This window comes from Meriones unguiculatus, chromosome 16 (assembly GCF_030254825.1).
Source record: "Meriones unguiculatus strain TT.TT164.6M chromosome 16, Bangor_MerUng_6.1, whole genome shotgun sequence".
Classification (NCBI taxonomy): Eukaryota; Metazoa; Chordata; class Mammalia; order Rodentia; family Muridae; genus Meriones; species Meriones unguiculatus.
This window is the reverse complement of record NC_083363.1, coordinates 25535856-25551422: the sequence shown is the minus strand read 5'-3', so window position 1 is coordinate 25551422 and position 15567 is coordinate 25535856. Positions and strand designations below refer to the sequence as shown.

At 47.9% G+C, this 15567-nt stretch overlaps 1 protein-coding gene and 1 long non-coding RNA gene across 7 annotated transcripts in view; one reads left to right on the top strand and one right to left on the bottom strand.

The window, feature by feature from the left end:
• The window catches only part of LOC132648369 (uncharacterized), a 47465-nt gene that overhangs the window by 12740 nt on the left and 19158 nt on the right, over nucleotides 1-15567 (top strand). For 2 of the 3 annotated variants that reach the window (XR_009586764.1, XR_009586765.1), the window contains exon 2: nucleotides 7043-7891. The exons of the other annotated variant lie outside the window; for it this stretch is intronic. This is a non-coding gene — a long non-coding RNA (uncharacterized LOC132648369). The remainder of the gene's footprint in view (nucleotides 1-7042; nucleotides 7892-15567) is intronic. 3 annotated transcript variants of the gene reach the window in all.
• The window catches only part of Chst3 (carbohydrate sulfotransferase 3), a 42870-nt gene that overhangs the window by 24717 nt on the left and 2586 nt on the right, over nucleotides 1-15567 (bottom strand). For 3 of the 4 annotated variants that reach the window (XM_060369496.1, XM_060369495.1, XM_060369497.1), the window contains 2 exons: nucleotides 15029-15102; nucleotides 14329-14395 (listed from right to left, as the gene is read on the bottom strand). The exons of the other annotated variant lie outside the window; for it this stretch is intronic. The gene's annotated coding sequence lies outside the window, so the exon portion shown is untranslated. The remainder of the gene's footprint in view (nucleotides 1-14328; nucleotides 14396-15028; nucleotides 15103-15567) is intronic. 4 annotated transcript variants of the gene reach the window in all.

Genomic DNA, 15567 nt, shown 5'->3' with positions numbered 1-15567 from the left:
GGGCTGCCAAAAGATCCTTAGACGATTCTAACCTAGGCTTAGTAAGACCAAGATCTGATAACTGAGAGCATCAAATCCCACTATCCTAGGACATCTGGGAGATGGCAGAAGCTTGCCAGATCCTGAACATATTCACAGAGGTTCAGATATGGACATGAATATGCAGTGTTGAGGATTCATATCTGGCCTTCTGCAAACACCTGCCACTCTAAGTGGGGTACTGTGGTGATATGCCACACACCAGCTCACCTGCAAGGCCATATAGACAGGAAGTGCTAATCTTTCCCTCCTTCCATTCCTTCCTTCTTTTGACTCTGGATCTTACTATTAAGTCCAGATCTGAATTCCTAGAAGGCTTTCTGCCTCAGTTTCCCCAGTGTTGGGATTCCAAGCAAGCACTGTGATGTTTGCCTTGGTGCTAAGCCTCTGACTGACCAAACACAGAAGCCAGAAAGAATAGGTTTGTGTTCTCTGTGGTAACTAGGACCAAGTGCTTGGAAAACTTCTAAGACTGTAGTCATTCAAAACCAGCTCTGGAGCTGGACATGAGCAGAATCAATAGAGGGCTTGCCTTGCAGACACAAAGCCCTGAGTTTGGTGCATAGTTTTCAGTGTCTTCTGCAGCTAAGGCTCCCTCTGCCTCCCTTTTATAAGGACCCTTGTATTCTATTCAGGATCACCCATCTAATACACGGCACTCTGCCACCCCTAAATCCTTAATGACACTTGTTAAAATAACTTTTGGGTTTTTTTTTTTCCAGACAGGGTTTCTCTGTGTAGCCTTGGCTGTCCTAGACTTGCTTTGTAGACCAGGCTGGCCTTGAACTCACAGAGATCCACCTGCTTCTGCCTCCCTTAGTGCTGGGATAACAGGCCTGTGCCACTGTGTCCAGCTCTGTTAAAGTAGCTTTTATTTGGCTGATGTAACTGTCATCTCAGAGGCTTACTGCCTTCGTCTGCTAACCTAGTCCTGGAAGCTTCTAGCCTCCATACAATCTAATCTAGGCCTAGGATGTTTTCAGCCTCTGAGACTTCCTGATGAATAAGCTCACCCTTTCTAGCTCCTTCTGAACTCTGGCTGGTTCAGTTCAGCTGTTCTGGCTCAAATCTCATCTCCAAGCTGACTAATTCAAACTGGCTTCTCTCAGTTTCTCACCAAATTGCTCTGCTTGGCCCCATACTAACTCTAGCAATCTGTTCTACTCTTCTGGTACCTTCTCATTCTCTGCCTCATTTTGTCTTCACCTGAGTCTAGCTTGTTCTCTCTCTGCAAAACTATCCCTGTAAAGCTGCCTCCTCCTTTTCTCTCTCTGCTGCTCTCTGGCTTCAACTGCCTCTGCTGACCTGCACTGGACTCATGAACAAACTCCACTGCACTGCCTTTCAACTCCCTTACTCAACTGAACTGTCTGAACAGAACTCAAGAGATCTGCATACCTCTGTCTCCTGGGATTAAAGACATGTCTGTATTCCAGCTGAAGCACACAGACCTAGAAGTTCTTTGAGTGTGATCTCTTGCTAGAGCAGCCATGTTCTGAATTAAAATTCCTCTACAGGCATCCACAGAATTTCTTCTACCATGCAAGGTAACATATTCACAGAGGTTCAGATATGGACATGAATATGCAGTGTTGAGGATTCATATCTGGCCTTCTGCAAACACCTGCCACTCTAAGTGGGGTACTGTGGTGATATGCTTAGCACAGTGTCAGGAGGCCCAGGGATGTTTAATCCCAACTGAGAGTGAGACTCCGTTAGAGGGCAAAGCCTAAAACTATCAGTGCCCTGAGTATCTGCTTGTGAGGAGGGGGTTGGCATTAACTCCCTGGAGCCCGGGGGGGGGGCAGCAAATTAGCCCAACTGTAAAAGCTCTTCTTGCGGCTCAGGGGTCTGTTCAATGAATACTTGTTGAGGCTGTAAAGTGAAGCATTCCTGGAGCCCCCAAGTGGGTCTCTTGGATAGATGGGAGGAGTCAGCCCAGAGAATAAAGAAGAAAGAGGTCCTGTAGGCAGACAGAGCTCTCTGAGTTAACCTCACACCCAGCACTGACTGCCTGGGCTGGAGGAAGGGCTGGCATCCTTTCTCCTCCCTGAAGTCCAATAGGAGTTAGGGGACCCAATCTAGCCATCAACAGGCCATTGTTACTAGAACAGAGGAGGCTCTGTACCCACTTAACACTCCTCCTAGTGGAGCTGTTCCCAGCTGAGCTGGCTGCTAGCTTAGGGAACAAGGCAAGGGAGGGGCTCAGGGGACCCAAGATTACTCAGGATGACCAGTGTGAGGGCCCAAGAACCCCAAAAGCCTGTCTAGGAAGCAGACTGGCTGCAATGCCAGGAAATCTCTCTAGGTGAAACTGGAAATCCAGAGATAGCCAGAAGATTCCAATAGAGCCAGAGAGAGCACCACCCACTGGGTAGTCATACCTGACCTACCATCTACCCCTAGAAAAATAGCAATGTGAAATCACTGAATAAATGCTGCCTTTCACAGCCTCTAGAAGTATTTTCAGAAGGCTGGGAGGGGTTTTGTGTCCTGTGGTTTGGGGATTTAAGAGGCAGGGGTCATTCAGCCAGGGCTGGGCACAAGTGTCCCTTTGCTTAGAGCTTTCAACATTCCAAACTCTATAAATGGTGTAAGCTAGATTTTAGGAGGGCAGTGCTCAAGACACTCAAAGATGGGTCAGGATCACCAGAAGAACTCTGGAGGCAGAACCTGGCAGGCTGCTTCCAGAAGTCCAAGGCAGGTCCAATATACACTAATGATCAAAATCCTATCTCATGCTATCTCCTACTAGAAGTTATTTGTCAAACTGAAGGTTGCACAATATATTTAATAAGTTGGGCAAGCTTTTGTCCTCCTTCCCCTGTCTCCATAAGCCAGTATTGTAGAAAACAGAAAATACCAGAGAGTCTTGTGTTGTAAGGATACATACAGGGTTCCTAAGACTTCCATTTCAGTTACATGAGGTGTCAGTTCAAAAACCTTGAAAGCGAGTGTTTTAGTCCTGAATGTGCTCATTGAGACTGGCTCCTTCTTTGTGATTTGCCTGAATGGGAGGTTTTTAAGATGGTATAATAGTCCCCCCAAATCAGGACTGGGATGGCCAAGTGGTTAAGGCATTGGACTTAAGAGCCCCTCCCCCACCCCCAGTCCTACACAACACAGCCATGTCCCTTCAGTCCCACACAACACAGTCATGGACTACTTTCAGGACAGACAGCTCTATGCAATGTTAGCCCAGACTTCAATCAAACTGTCCACTTACCTTCAGCCTGATCTTTTGGCACAGACCTGTAATCCTAGTACTCTGAAACCTAAGGCAGGAAAGCCAGGAGATCGTGGCTAGCCTGGGCTACATAGTGAGACTCTGTTGCCAGTGATACGAGTTTGAAACCTACATGGTGGAAGGGCAGAACCAGCAGGTTATCACTGACCTTCACACATGAGCCTGTGCTTTATATGTATGTATAGTAACCCCCCACATATATAAAATACATGAATAAATATGAAAAAGGCAAAATTACAACAAATTTGATTTTTAAAAAAATCATACTTTTCCCCATGCACATAAAACTGTGTCCTCCATCATCTGCCCGTGCAGTGGCCAGTGCTGGGCCAAATGCAGTGGGGTGACTAGGGGTGATGTCATATACTGGTTTCTATGTATTGCTCATGAACTCTATGTACTAGGTACCTGCCATTATGCTAAAGAGAGTAAAATAACCACTAGAAAACATTCGTAGGGAGTTACAGACAAGGGGAAGTGGTCTCCAAAGGAGAGCAGGCAGCCATTAATCTAGAGTGGGTTCAACCATTAGAACTGAGCCCAAACTCTGTCTTCAGAGCCACACTGCACCAGCTCTGCAGCCATAGTCAATCCCCCAGGGACCAACATGAGGCCCTTCCACTCTCGTATGTTACGTTCAATCCTTGTGTGCTCCCTAATTGTCAAAGCAGCTGGGCCTCTCCTGCCACCTTCTCCTTCACCATCTGGAGAAGAAACATGAGTTCAAAGAAGTTAAGTGATCTGCCCAAGGTCACCTCGCTGGAGAGTCAGGGCCAGACCATGAAGGGCAAGGTCCTCTGGCTCTGGCTGGCCATTCTTTCTTGGCATGTTTATCTTCATGTCCTCTGTGCCGGTCATTTTCACTCTTAGAGGTGACATACCGGTGCTGTGGACACACAGACTGAACATGTATGTGAGTAAAGATGTGGGACACAGAGACAGATGCAGGGAGGGGAAATGTGCCTACTATGTTACTGAATTTCGCCTGACACTCTGCTCCCAAGGGTGGACATGGAGGAGGGGGACAGCCGAGAAAGGGCCCAGGTATTGCTTCCCTATGCCTTGAATACTCCTGATTTTGCTCCACTGAACAGTGGCCCTCCCCACAGGTCACCTCTAAAGTCTATATGGAGAAGGGTGCTTCTCTATCCCACAGAACAGCCCCTTAAACTTGTGGGAACTTACCCCAGAACTCCTTCCTAAGTTTCAGTCACATGCAAAAAAGGGGGCAAAACTCTGGTCAAGGCCCTAAGGACTGACATGGCAGAGTTGGGGTTCTTAAAACAGTGCTTACTCAAATATCCTGAGAATGTAGCCACATGGTTACCCAGGCATTACCAAGAAAGCTATGGGGGATGAGGTCATTCATTGCTAAAGTGGCTGAGCTGAGCACCAGGTCACCCTCTGCCCCTGGAATCCTGGTCATCTAGGTTTCCACCTCAGTCTGAGCCTGAAAGGTGCCACGGTCCTCATCTGTGGACTTCTTCCTCTTTTGTCCACTGGGGATGGTGATGTCCACATCAACCTGGCCTTTCCCACATGTATGTACTGTCTGCTTTCCCCAAACACTGCCTTTGCATGTAGCCCTGATAGGAAAGGGCTTTCAGACTTTTTGCTAACTGACTTTTCACACTAATTTTTGTGCTTTTCTTGCTCCCGATACATCAGGGCACCTGTGTTTGAAAGCATCTTTCTCTGGGGCAAGAGTGCAGGCTCTCAATTCCCTTGTGGGGTTGACTCTCCATTTTCCTATAGCATTTTAATTTTCAATCCTTTCTCCACCCAAGCTCCATGCTAACCTGTCCCTAACTCTGTTTCCCTTTATAAGGACATGGAAATAAGCAGCCTTCACAGAGGGCCTAACTATGATTACCCAAAATGCAACAAGGGGCCATTGCATGCTCACCTAGAGGTCTGCAGGCCTGAAGACTTTTTTGGTGTCCCATCCTCTTCAGATGCCAGTCCACTATACCCCAAATACAGTTCTGCACCATTGGTACAATGCCAATTTTTCAGGGATTTCTGGAGATAACCCCCTTCCCAAATACACCAAGAAGTCTGGACTGGCAGAGGCCTCTTCTAGCTCTACTCTCCCCTGCCCTTAGTCCCTGTGGGATTAGAGGTGGCAAAACCACCCAGGCCTGAGTCCTCTCTCCTCTTAGGCTCTGCCTAGTCATCACATTGGAATTTCTGAAGATCTGTTGCTTTCCTTGCAGAGAACACTGGCTTTTGCTAGATGCCATAGACAGCTTCCATTTTCCGCTAATCTTCCTTGCTGATGTAGGATTTTACTGTCTTTCTTCATAAATTCAAGACATATTTAAATGGCTTTCCTAATAACTGGGCATGGTGGTACAGGTCTTTAATCTCAGCACTTCGTAGGTGGAGGGAGGCAGGAGGATCAATAGTTCAAGGTCATCCTTGGCTTCACAAGTATTTGAAGCTAGCTTGGGCTCTGTGGGACTCATTAAAAACAAGAAAGGCTTGCAAAAGAGGAGCATTTGGCTGTAGTGAGACATGCTCTGCCCTTTGTAGATAGACAAGAACTTGTCCTTTTTTTTTTTTTTTTACTTTATTGTTTGTGCTTTTAAATTTTATGACAAATAACAGTTGTCTGTGGTACAACGTTGAAAAAGTTACATGGTGAATTTTCATTCCTGTGCCTGGCTGGGGCATTCGGAACAGTCTACACAGGCAACCAGTAATATCAGGGTTGTTTGGCTTGGTTTGGTTTTTCAAGACAAAGTTTCTCTGTGTAGCCTTGGCTGTTTTAGAACTCACAGAGATCTGCTTGCATTTGCCTCCTGGGATTAAAGTTGTGAGCCATCACAGCCTGGCCTGTTGTTTTTTGTTTTGTTTTTTTAATTCTTCAATTTTATTTTATTTTTTGGTAGTGTTGGGATCAAATTTAAGGTTGGACACATGCTATCCAGGGCAATTCTCCAGCCCCATCCACTTTGAAGGCAATTTAAAGTCCACTCTGTTGGGCTTCCTTTTTTATTAAGTAAACTGAGACACAACCTGGAAAATAATTGGGACCAGAGTTAGCATGAGGATGCTGCAGAGTCCCACTCTGTCATACCTGTCACCATCTATGATCATTTGCTAAGTAGTTACCCACATGGGGCCCTTACAGCCAAGGGCCAGGGTTCTTGTGGCCTAATAGTCTTTGAGCTTCCAATCTCTCCCAGCTCACTGGCTACTTCCACTTTCAGGACTGCCTTTCCTCTTTTTAATAGATCATTTCATCTCCACCTCTATTCATGCAGTCCTGCTTCAGTTCCTGGACACAGGTATCTGGGAATTCTAGCAGGGTGGTCTCTGGATTCACACCTGTATCAGTGACTACAGAATAAGCTGTAAGGAAAGAGGACCAAAAAGGTCCTCTGCCCTTTGTAACTGCCCTTTGTCAGAGGGTCATGTTGGTCCCTGTGTCCAGGAAGAAAGACCCTCTGCCCTTTTATGCACAAAAAGGGAGCTTGAGTCTTCCTCCTCCTTCCAGCTGTGGGAGCTCCGTCAGAAATGCCTCCCAGCCTTGGTATTCTCAACTGTGAAACAGGGTAACTGGCTCTCCCCCACAAGGTGGCAGGAGGGTGTAAAGGTGTCATTCTGTACAGAGCTGGCACAGACCCCTTCTGGCTGAGGAACAGAGCTTTGAGTCATAGCAGTAACTGCAGCAGCCTGGCATCCTGCACCCACAGCCTGGGCCGAGGAATCTGGCACCCTGCCCCAGCCTGACTCATATTCTTTTTCCAGGTCTGACCCACCAAACCCTCTGACGCATGGGGAATGTGCCTTCCTGAGAGGAGAGTCGGCAAACATGTCACCCAACTCCCCTAGCCACAGAGTTCCCATGACAAGGGAAGCCAATGCTCTGTTCCTCCTCCTGCATAGATTCAGTCTCTAGGAAAGCGAACAGGGACCCAGACATGGAAGCTGCCCAAATACTTTCAGTCTGCATTGCCCAACGTGGTGAGTATGAGCCAAATGCAGCCCACTTGCTACAGTGGCCAAGAGCACACGTGGAGTTAGACAACAAGTTTGACTCAGGCTGTGTGGCTACAGAAAAGTCTCCTGAGCTCTCTCGGACTCATTGTTGGCATCTGTAAAATGCTATTAGATTGACACACATAGAACAGTTGGCCAAAGATGCTCAAATAAAGATCTGTCAGACGCTCAGCTGCAGCCTTGGAAACAGGGGCCTGCTTATCAGCTTCTCACTTCCATCAAGGACACAGCTTTCTGTTTCGGACACTGCTCAGCCAGCTTCGCTCTCTGGACACTGACTCCTGGGCTAGAGATGTAGCTCAGCGGGTAGAGTACTTACCTAGTGTGCACAAAGGCCCTGGGTTCAATACCCAGCATCCCATAAAATTGGGAATGGTGACACCCACTTGTAAACTTTAGCATTTGAGAAATGGAACAAGAAACTCAGTGTTTGAGGCCAGCCTGGACTATGAAAGACCTGTCTCCAAAAACAAAAAAGCAAACACTGACTCCAACAGGAAACCAGAGCTTTTTCTCAAAGGAAAAGAGGTTTAAAACTCAACACAGAAGCTGGGTACCATGATGTTGGTCTGGAATCCTCACAGCACAATAAGAAAGGTGAGAAGGTGGGAGACAGAGGCTCAGAAGGGGAATACAAGGCAGGCTGTAGGCCTGCCAGCTGGGGGTGGACACTCCCTCACCATAGGACTGTGGGCATTAGGGTCTCCAGGAGCTCAGGAAGGGCAGAGAGGCAGTAGACAGCAGAGAGATGAGTGATGCAGGTTTTTCCCTAGTGACTCGATGATTTGTTGTGGGCTATGAATAGTGAGTTTTCTACTGTGGCCTCCAGGCTATCCTCCCTTCTAAGTTGTCCTGGCATCTCTCCCTTGTCACCTCTAATTCTCCCTGCTATGGAGATTCACAACTACAGTCTGTATATCTTGCACTGGACATAGCCTCTGGCAGCCTCTCCAACCTCACTGTAAGGAGAAACCTAAGCACAGATAAACCCAGGGAGTCAGGCCTGTCTGAGTCCCCACAGTTGGGTAGCCTCAGGCAGGATACTCTGCCTCTTTGAGCTGCAGTTTGCTCCTCTACCAACCTTTATAGGTTAAACAGGGCTTAGTGAGGGTATGAAGCATGTAGCATGCAGCAAAGTATGTCATGCCAACTATGGTATCTAAGGGGAGCTAAGACACAAACTCAGTTTACTTCCTAGCTGCCCTTGAAAATCCATACAGAAGCCAGGCCACCATGGTGCATGCACTCAGGGCGGGAGAGGCAGACAGATCTCTGTGAGTTTGAGTCCAGCCCGGTCTACAGAGTCAGTTCCGGGACAGCCAAGGATACACAAAAAACTCTGTTTTGAAAAATCAAAACAAAACAAAACAAAAAAAATCATACTGAAAGCCAGGTATGTCACAGATCTGTAATCCCAGCACTTGAGAGGCAGAGGCAGGAGGACTGCCAGCTAGTCTACACAGAAGACTTCTAGCCTAGGCAGGGCTTCCCAGCAGGACTCTGTTTCAAAACACCAAAATAAGATATATGCATATCTTGAGTTTCCAGCACCAACACACACGCACACACACACGCACACACACACACACACACACACACCTATACATAAAGCAGCTCACCTTGCTTGATGCTGTGTGATAAACTCAGCTCTAAGCACTTGTATAAAAACATTTTAGAGCTGGGGCTTGCACAGGTACTTGCTGTCAGGCCTGACACCTGGGTTCAATCCCCAGGACCCACATAGTTCTGACTCCTGTAAGTTATTCTCCAGCACACACACACACACACACACACACACACACACACACACACACGCAATAAATAAAAATAAATAAATAAATAAATTTAAATCTCCTCTGGCATCACCCCTACATGCTGAGTTCCATTAGAGAAACTGAGGCACAGAAAGGTTCAGCAATTTGGCCCTGGTCACACTGCCAGTAAGGGTGACCAGGGCTTCCCAGGTAGGCAGGCTGGCTGTAGAGCCTGTCCATGGAGCCACACTCCATCCTGTTTCATCTTTCTTCTTGTACAAGAACAAGAACAATTCAGCCCAGCTGCATCCCTCTCTGACCCTGCAGCCCATCTGACCATCCTCCTCTCTGTTTTTTCTGCATGAAAAAGTGGCTGCTTCTTCTTTTTCCTCAAGACTGTATTTATGAATACAGTATTTTTGCCTGAATGACAAAAAAGGGTAGCAGATCTCATTATAGATGGTTATGAGCCACCATGTGGTTGCTGGGAATTGAACTCAGGACCCCTGGAAGAGTAGCCAGTGCTCTTAACTGCTAAGCCATCTCTCCAGCTCGAGACAAAAGTCTTCCTGAGTCCTTATCACAGCAAGATTCAGAGTGGTCACCGATGCCCCTTTCATCTCTTTTCCAGAAGGAACTACCTCCCCAATCATCAGTCCACTTTAAATAGTGTTGCATAAAACATGGTGTGATGTCCCTGAACCCTAAAATTCAGCACTACAACTTCTGAAAGGACAAATTGGGAGCTGCAGATGGAATCTCAAAGAAAGTGGCTCCTCCCCACCCTGTGCCTCAGTTTCCTCAAAGAAACAACAGCCTCAGAGACCTGAATTGCCTGGAGATAAGAAGTAGACCCTGAAGAAGTTGAATAAGCATCTACAGTGAGAATAAGACTGGTTATTAAGGGCTTATGGGACTAAGCAGAAAACCTAGGGTACCCATCCATGAGCCAGCAGTGTGGCATAAAGAGGCATCTTGAGCTGGGCATGGTGGCACACACCTCTGATCCCAGCAATCGGGGAGGAAGAGGCAGGCAGATCAAGGTTACCCAAAGAAACCCTGTCTTGAAAAATTAAAAAATAAAAAAAGAGGCATCCTGCGTAAGCAGGCACTCTGGGTAGGCAGACAGGGATGGATGGATGGATGGATGGATGGATGGATGGATGGATGGATGGATGGATGGAGAAGCCTCTCAAGGGTGTCAGGTCAATCTTCAGGATACTTGCCCAGGTCCAACTAGGAAATGGATAGGTCAGGTGTTTGGGAGAACATTCTCCTTGCCATTTCCTGTCACTCCCATTTACCATGACTCCCCTCTGCCTACTCCCTAGCAGGGTCATCCAGGCTTGGACCACCTTACCATCTCTACCAGCTGCTTCCTTGGACTCACATCTATAGCCCTTGCCTTCTGTACTCAGACACCACACAGTATGCTCTTTGCATGCCCTGGGGCAGTGCATAGCAGAGGACACAGATGAGTAAGGCAGCCCTTATGTTATGTACCCAACCAGCAGCCACAGAACTAACAGCCTCCATGCTATGGGACAGCATGGACACACAGGCTATGTGATGGGGACTATCCAGACAGGCTTCCAGTAGATAGAGACATGCATGACAAGGGGAAGGAAGGATGGTGGGGGTGTCCTGAACCCCCAAACAGGCTGTGAAGTGCAGGCTTTGTGCCCAGGAAGTGAGGAGAGCTTAGATGTCCAGAGAAGAGCTCAGGTACAGGCCAAAGCTGCAATGCTCCATAGATCACAAGCCATGGAAGCTACCCAGGACTCTGCACTGTTGAAATGGCCATGGGGACACTGAGGCTTTGGCTGGCCCTGTCTTCCTGGCTCTGTAAGCCAGTGGTGCAGATACCAGGCCTGATTTAGATTGCTGCATGATCTGAAATGCCAACTGGGTCAACCAGCGGATGTCAGGTCAGACGCAGCTCTTGAGGTGCCGTCAGTGACATGTGACACTAATTCCCTGGAACCAGCCCCTCAGTTGGATCCTTAGGCAAATTTTGGCCCCTTCTTCCTCAGGGTACCACCATATTGGGACAAATACTCACTAGTGATGTCATGGTAGGGCAAAGATGTGCCAGCTTGGACAACCATGGACATGGGTGCCTCAACTTAAACATGGAGGTAGAGGCAGTGACCAGCTTAGGAGCTTCCTAGGAAGCAAGTGAAGGCACACAGGAAGGGTTTGGGGGGAGGGGTGCTCACATGCCAACTGTTGCAGCTTCTGGTCCCTGAGGGCTCTGCCTTCAGACATCAAAGCAAGGTGCAAAAGAAGTTACTAACCCAGGGAGTTAGCTTTGCGGATAGGCCAGGGGAGAGCCATTCCCCCTCTGAGGAAATGACCTCCCTCTTGGGACACGTGGCTTCTAGGTTTCTCACTTGGAGTTTCTTCATAGTTGGGCATCTGCTTTTAGCACTCTGGCCTCTGGCTGTCTCCAGAGAGGAGCTAAAGACCACAGCAAGTCCAGCCAGCCAGTGTGCTTTGAGCTGTGAAATTCTTTGCTGAAAATTAGCACAGTTGCAGCTGTGGGGATGTATGGGGTAGTGGTGGCGGAGTATTTATTTGCAAAATGTTTCCTCAGCTGACACTGCTTTTGTTCAGGCAAACTAGCACATTCCAGTGTCCTGCAAATGGTCAGGCAGCTGGACAGGAAGGGAGACTAGGAAGCAGGAAAAACAGTGAATGGGTGAGGCCAGCTCACAGGTAGAATGGAGGTGGCACAGGCTGGATGTGGCCTATGTGAACAGTAGGTACATACCAAAAGCCTGAAGAGGCACTGGTATCATCTAGGCAGAGTCCATGATATTCCCTCTCTCTCTCTCTCTCTCTCTCTCTCTCTCTCTCTCTCTCCCTTTCCCTCTCCCTCTCCCTCTCCCTCTCCCTCTCTTTATTCTCTATCTCTCTCTGTGCCCCTATCTCTGTCTCTCTCTATCTACAGGATCTCATGTAGCCCAAGGTAGTTTGAACTTTCTTTGTAGATAGGATGGCCTTGAATGCCTGATCCTCCTGCCTTTTCCTCCAGAGTGCTGGAATTCCGGGCATGTGCCACCATATCCGACTGTGAGCCTTCTTGCAGCCCAGAACTATGCTCAGAAGTCCAATATGTAAATCAGAACAACAGGAACAAGGTCCGCAGCCCTACCTGCCCTAGCCTCACAGGGTTCCCTTGCTAGACTGGGACTCCATGTAACCCTGCTTTTAAACTGCGGCCAAAGGAATTGCACTAACTGGGAGGATCTGACTCCTGCCTTGTTTGAATGGCCCACAGAAAGACATGACAGTCTCCCTAATAAATTCCAGTTAAGAGCCTAGCACAAGGAGGTCCTCCCATCCTGGAGAAAAGAGCTCATTTATGTAGCATATTGATCCATTCACTGTCGTGTAAGTATGCCTTGCAACCTTAGCTCTGTAAACAGCTGGTACAGGGTGTACCAGTAAGATGCCAGAAATAACACATACCTAGAATTCACTATGTCTAAGTCTAACCTCCATCTATGTTGTAACTCACAAGAGCCAGGCACACTAGGGCACTGTTCCAATCCCTTCTTACAGATTGAGGAAAAAAAAAGGAAGGCCCAGAAAGGTTATGCATCTAGCCCAAGGTACTCTTAAATATCACATAGTTTGCCTTTCAATGCCTTGAGTTTGTAGGTCTCAGTTTGTAAGCATCTTTTTGGAGTGTATTTATTTCTCTTGTATTTACTTAATATTTTGTGTTTGAGTGGATGTGCATGAATTTTTGTAGTGGTTTATGTGTGGTTGTGGGCCTACCAGCCTTTTCTCTTTACAAAGGCTATGGGATAGGTATGTGGAGGAGCTCAGTGGTACAGAGTTTGTCTAGTGAGTGTGTAAGACCATGGGTTCCATTCCCAACAGCAAAGGAAGAAAAGCCTACAGTCATGAGGGGACCCACCCCATGACTCCCTTCTTCAGCAGCCTGGTGGCAGCAGTACTGAGCACCTTCAGGCAATGCTCCTCTCCCAGGCTCCTGCAGTGTCCAGTTTATAGAGCCAAGCTTGCACAGCCACACAGGACTGTGGGACTCTTCTTGGCCCTGAGCACCAGGAAGCCGCCCTCACCAAGCCCACCTTCTTTCTTACTGTGTGTGAGCTTTCAGCTCATGACCAATAAGCTGCAGCTGCCATCAGTTACCCATCTCTAAGACACAAAAGGTCCATTTGTGAAGCCATGAATGACCTTGCACCACCAGCCCTCCTCAAGCTGACCCAACTCTGGGACAGTTTTGTCAATATAGAAAATAGACAGAGGAAATGAGTGCATGCTCTCTATGATCTTTTCGAAAGTGGGCCCTACCTTGGAGAGGTGTGAGCTGAAAATTACTTTGGTCCACCCATCCTGAGGCAATGTGTAAGATGCCCCAAAGCTGGTGAAGAGCACTGCTGTTCTCTACCCTCCAAGTCAAAGAACCAGCCCTCTTTCCAGAGCAAGTGAGAGACCAAAAGATTAAAAATGAGCAGTTATAAAAGTTTAAGGCCTGAACTAGCTGGGTGCCGTCCAGTAATGCCCTGAGGGGAAGGACCACCTTACTGCATTCTTCCCCCACCCACTAGAGATACAGTTGCTAGGAAACCGGCTCATTCCCCCCCCCCAGGGAGGGACACCAGGTCATTAACAGTCTGGGGACCTTCCTATAGCCAATCAATTCAAAATGTAACATTTTGACCAATAGATGCTTGCCAGGCAGGAATCGCCCCTGCCTTGGGCATGCTGGGAAGGACCAGAATCTTTAAATCACCCAACTAACCTGGACATGGGGCTCTCGGTGTGGGCCCAAGCTGCAGCTTGTAATTTGTAATAAAAAGAACCTCATTTATTTACAGTGGAGTCTGTTTATTCCTGGTCTTTTGGGGTTCATGAACTGGGTAGAACACAAGTAACTTACCCAAACAGAGCCGGGCCCCAAGCCCAGGTTGTCCTTTATCCCCTTTATTCAACCCAACCACCTAGTCCAGCAGCGCAAGAACTGGCCTGGCCAGGATGTTCTCTGTGGCTTTCGAGGCTACCAAAGTCAAAAGGGCAGAGAGGGGCAGGCATAGCCTTCCAACAGTTCAGGCTGGTCCCAGAAGTGGCTGTTTACTTGTGGTCACGAGGAGCAGCTGAGTGGGAAATTGGTTTGCTGGTTTTCCACAGTTCCTCCAGACTTCCCACAGAGTCCTCTTGGACCCTGGTGATGAATTACCTAATTTAGAGAAACCCTCAGTGCTCCAGCACACACCATCTTTGTGAGAAAGTGGCAGCACTCACCAGGCCAATGCTGGAGACTGACAGAGGAGCTCCTCCCTCCACACTGGCTGGGGACCAGGAGCAGCAGCTAGAGTTGGGACAATAGAGACGGAAGGTGCCTGAGCTTGCAAAGATCAACACCCTGTTCCCCACCACCCACACCCAACGGTGGAATCCACGGATTTGGATCAGCTTCCTATCCTCTTTTCAGGCCTAGAGAAGAAAGGGTGATAAAAATCAGCCCTGCGGGGGCTGGAGAAATGGCTCAGTGGTTAAGAGCACTGTCTGCTCTTCCAAAGGTCATGAGTTCAATTCCCAGCAACCACATGGTGACTTACAACCATCTATAATGTAAACTGATTCTCTCTTCTGGCCTTCTGGCAGGTGTAAATGCAGATAGAACACTCATATACATAAAATAAATAAATCTTAAAAAAATCAAAAAAAATTGGTCCTGCTTCTAAAAGGCCTTCAGTGCAACTCCCCAGCAAGAGTACACTCCTTCCCAGGCTTTAGCCATCACTTGATAACACTTCCACCTCTCGCTTCCCTGAGTGTAAGGCCCAGGATAGGTACAAGCATGTCCTCTGTGGGATTGTCCCCATATCCCATCTTCCTCTCGCCATCTATCACTAACACTCAGAAGTTGGAGGAACAGGACACCAGGTATTCTAAAAACTCAGAAAATCTGAGGCAATGTGGCTACAGTTTCCTGACTCACGAGCTTATGCATCCACTCTTGATCCTTATATCCTCTTGTGCCCCATGGGATCAGACGCTGACACTTGGTGGGCCCTGTAAAAACAGAAGCACAGCTGGGGACAAAGTGAAACATTGCTATCATCTCCCCTGGTTGCCTGGCTCTGTCCCACCTGTCTCTTCTGATGATCTAAAGAGTCCAGCTCTCCAGGGTACATGGTATGGCAGAAAAGACAGCTATGACCATGACCCCTTAAGTCTCCAGGGAAATATCGGTGAGGAATAACTTCCTCAGATAACAGTTTATGTATCGAGGGGCAAAGGGGAAATAGTATAATGATCCACTTAAGGATAGATGATGGTTCAGCCAAGGAACAGCCATAGAGACAGTTTTGTCTCCATTCTCAGCTGAGAAGGCAACTGTCTCTTGTGATGTACCATGCCCTGGCACTCACACGCAAACCTCCAGCTTCCTGAGTGCAGAGCCACATGAAGGCTCCAGGAGCTGGGTACCACCCAGCTTTTGGTCCCCATGGCTCCACAGAGGCTGTGGAAAAGGAT